This window comes from Leucopleurus acutus (assembly GCF_964270905.1).
Source record: "Leucopleurus acutus genome assembly, chromosome: 4".
NCBI classification, from domain to species: domain Eukaryota; kingdom Metazoa; phylum Chordata; class Mammalia; order Artiodactyla; family Delphinidae; genus Leucopleurus; species Leucopleurus acutus.
Window position 1 is genome coordinate 66,742,557 of NC_139146.1, and position 4,903 is coordinate 66,747,459.

A 4,903-nucleotide genomic window follows, 5' to 3' on the forward strand; every position below is an offset into this window, starting at 1 on the left:
ACCCTGGGAGGCAGAGGGACAGATTTCTCTCTCTATTGCTGCTGGTAAGGGGTGCACATTTTTCAATTTGAATATCTATAGCGGTAATTCTCAAAGTGTGGTCCCCAGACCAACAGCACCAGAATCACATGGGAACTTATTGGAAATGCACACTCTCAGGCTCCATCCCAAACCTAATTAATTAGACACTCTGGGGGTGGCGACAAACCTTCCAGGTGACTGGGATGCAACTGAAGTCTGAGACCTACTGACCTGCAGCATTACAGCATTTATTTATCAAAGCAACCATATGAGTTATGTATTGTCATCTTTGTTTTGCAGAAGGGAAATCCAAGAAATGTCAAGTTAATGTTAAGTATCATGCCCAAGATTACACAACTAGTAGATAGTAAAATTGAGATTAAACTTCACTGTTATATGGCTGTAGTTATGTATGCTTCCAGATATTTTTAACTTAACTGAATTTAATCTTTTAGTTAATGTGTTTGGATATTTTCTTCAGAGGTGATTACCATATCATGGATATCATATGTCATATCATGACATGTCATATATTATGCCATATATCATATATAATATTATACTATATATTTATCTTGCCTCTAACATAGCATTTAAATGATATAATAGGAGCCACCTTCTACATGGAATTATCTTGAAGAGCTTCCATATTAACCACCTTTCCCTCCTTTTCCCTTTAGCTCTTTTTTTTCCACAATTTATTTTGAATTTCAATGCTATGAAAGTTGAGAATAGTCCAATAAGCAACACTATATTATTTAGAATTACCAGTTAACATCTTGCCACGTATGCTTTCTCTTTCTCTTTCTGTGTGTATATAATCATGTGTATCAAACACACATATGTTTTCCTGAATTATTAGAAATAAGTTGCAGGTGTTATAACAGTTCACCTTTAAATAACTTAACGTGTATCTCCAAGGACAGGAACTTTCTCTTATATAACTGCAATACTACTAGACAGCAAATAAGTTTAGCATTTGTTCAGTAATATAATCAAATATTTGGTCCATATTCAAATTTCTCCAATTACTAAAGAAATATCGCATATGTTTTTTTAAATTCAAAATGCAACATAAATCATGCAATGCATTTTGCTGTCATGTCTTTTATTTATTTATTTATCTTGAATTTATTATTTTTTTTCTGAAGTGAAAAAATAAATTGTAGTTTATTACAAAAGAATTTACATTAAAATTAAGGGCTTCCTACAACTACTGATCTAGATGTTTGTATAACATCTGAGATATTTTTATTCAAGTATTTATTTTTTTTTGAATTTTATTTTATTTTTTATACAGCAGGTTCTTATTAGTTATCCATTTTATACATATTAGTGTATATAAGTCAATCCCAATCCCATGTCTTTTTCATCTTGTTTATCTAGAGCCATCCCTCTGTCTTTTTGTTTGCTTTCATGCCATTGACATTTCTGGAGTGTGGGTTAGTTATTTAGAAAAACGTCCCACTTCCCACTTGTGTACTTCCTGTTGCATCCCATTAGGTAGCACGTGATGCCTGTTTGTGCCATTCTTGATGAACAGCTTGGTTATTTAGTTAGGTGATGTCTGCTATAGCTCTGCAACATAAGGTACCCCTTCCTCTTGTAAATCAAAAGTGGTATGTGGGATGATACTTCGAGATCATGGGATGTATTATCCTGCTTTTTTTAACAACTTTTCACTGAATGGTATTAACATCCCTTTGGATCCTTGTCTGAATATCACAGATATCACACGGGGTTGCAAAATGGTGATTTTTTGAATTCTATTACTTCTACATTTATTTTCTGGCATTTTTCTAGAAGGAAGAACCCCGTCCTCCATCATTTTCCCCTTTTCCTCTCTTATTTTTTTATGTACTAGGTATTACGTATATATGTATGCATGTGTTATCACTATCTACTTTGATTACATTTTCTTAAGAATGTCATTTAATTTCATGTTTTAGGTTAGTAAATCTATTATTATCTTTTGAAGAGAAATACATCATAATTTTTGATGAATGATGCTAACTATATGGTCACTGGACTTATACCTAGATAGAAAAAATAGAAAAAAGATTAGATGACTTGTGTATCAAATGGGAGGGTTCAGCCCTTTACTCTTCTAGTTTTTATTACTCATTAGGACTTCTTCGATGTACTTTGGGCAGAATGGAGGAGGGATGGCCAGAAAGAATCTTTTAGATTTGATTTTTTTTCAAATTCCTGTAATTATACTCTACTTTTAAGAGAAATCTGCTTTGAATTTGGGTTGTAGACTTGATCTATGGTGGATTTTTACATCTCTGTGAGTTCAATAGTCTTCTAGAAGTATTTTATATACATATGAATATGACATATTCACATGTATATAAATGAATATGAAAATGAATATAGTTCCCTGTGGTATACAGTAGGACCTTGTTTTTCATCCATTCTAAATATAATAGTTGGCATATGCTAACCCCAATCTCCCACTTCATCCCTCCCCCACCCGCCTCCCCCTTGGCAACCACAAGTCTGTTCTCTATGTTTGTGAGTCTGTTTCTCTTTCATAGACCTTAAAAGAGGCATTAATTGCTATTTTTTTCTCATTCTATTGTTAACTCTTCTTAATGTGGCTGATTCTCACTGTTACTTCATAATTTTTTCCTGAGAGTTTTTGAAAACTGTTCCCTTTGGAAGGAAGCAAGGCAAGACACCAGTAAACTAGTCTCTTTTGTTATCAGACTTTAATGTCTTAATAATTAAGCAATTTTAATATAAATTTATATTGCGATTATTGTTCTGCTTGAGTGATTGTTGATATGTTTAGCAATTTAATATTGCACTGAAGTTGATTGTCTTTATATCACTTATGGAGGAATCTGAGAAATGATGGTGATGATTCATTGAAAATAGTCATTCCCTTCTGATACTTTTGGGAACATAGAACAATGTTATGGTTTTGATGTTTGTAACATTTAAGCTTGACAGGAGGCCCAAAGTAAGAGTGGCTTAAAGAAGGTAGGGATCTATTTCTCTTTCTCATAAACAGGAAAAAGAAGTAGGCAATCTATTACTAATAAGGAGACTCCACAGTCATGAGGGACTCAGGCTCCTTCTATCAGGTCCCTCTGCTATCTTTTTTTTGTGTGTGTGGGTATTCCTATTTAAAAAAAAAATTTTTATTGAAATATAGTTGATTTACAATGTTGCGTTAGTTTCCACCAACAGTGTAGAAGTGATCCTTTTTCTCCATACCCTCACCAGCATTTATTATTTGTAGACTTTTTGCTTTGGCCATTCTGACTGGTGTTAGGTGATACCTCATTGTACTTTTGATTTGCATTTCTCCTATAGTTAGAAATGTTGTCCCTCTGCTATCTTAACACATAGCTTCCCATGGAAGGTCCAATATGGCTGCTCCAGATAAAAAGCTCATATGTGCTCTCAACCAGCATGAAAGAGGAAGGGTGCACCCCTCCCTTTAAAGAAGAATGCTTCCTGGAGTTCGCACACTCCTCTTCTGCTTATATCTTATTGGCCAGAATCTAGTCACATGGCCATGTCTAGCTATAAGAGAGACTGTGAAATGTAAATTTTATTCTGGGCAACCCTGTTCTGAGCTAAAAATGGGTGGTTATGTTACTAAAGAAGTAGGGGAAGTTGCATATTGGGGCAAATTAGCAATCTCTGTCATAACCTTGTAATAATTTGGGCTTTATTTGTCAATATTTTCCAGGGGCAATTGTCAACTTGTCCACTTTTTTAACAGTTGACAAATTCTCCTTGAGATCTTTATCTGTTTTCTGGAATAGTTCAATGCATTTTTCAATAGTTCAATGACATTATTTTAAAGCATAAGAAAAGGAAACTCTGATCTCTCTTAAATGGTAAAGGAGAATGGCAGGGGGCACATGGATCTATGTGCTATTTCTCATCCATCTGCTCTGACACACAGATGTACCCACACCTCCACAGGTCTGTTGCCAAATTTTGATCAATGAGCAAAACATTAATTTCTGTAGCTGATTGTGCATATAGTTATACAGTGTTGCCACTTAGAACATTGAATGTATACAGCATGTATATGGCAGGTATACCTGCATTAGATGAGGCAAGGGCATTATGAGGGGGTCTTTGTTGGGAATCCAGGCTCTATCTGTGGATTGGCTATCATCAACATAGGGCTTCCATCGTCCACCATTACTCCCAAATTCCAGCAAGTAGGAATGGGAGGAGAGGAAGAGAGGAACACACTCCTTCCATTTCCGGGCAGTGTCTAGAATTTGCACACATTATGCGTGTGGATCTTTTTTCTTTTTATTGAACCATCTCTTACACTCACACTTTTATACTGATTACATCTAAGATGATTATATCTAAATCAGTCCCTTAGACTTTTACATTATTTGCTATTTTTTCATGATTATAAACATCAGTATATACATTTTGAAATATGTAAATCTTTAAATGTGTTTAAAGATAAGCATTTAAATGTTTAACAATATAAATTATTGTCTGCATTTTGAATGGTATCAGAATTGGGACAAGCACAAATTTGATAAATATTGCCAGTTTTCTTTTTAAAAAATTAAAACAGCAGTCTCATCAGCTATATTTGAGAGGGTCTGTTTATTGCAAACTTACTAGTGTTTTGTTTTCTCATACAGTTTTTAAAAATATATAAAGTTTCTTCATTCTAAGTGAGGTGAATATTTATTGTCTATCTGTAACTTTTTCTCTCTTCCTTTCTTATTAAGGAATCTTATTAGATATTTATATATAAATAATACTAATTTTTCTTCTCTTATATTTGTTACTTATAAATTTCCATATATTATGTCCTTTTAATTTAGCTAATGTTTCTCATTGAAGGAGAGAAATATAAAGTGCTCACAAAGTCAAATTTATTAAG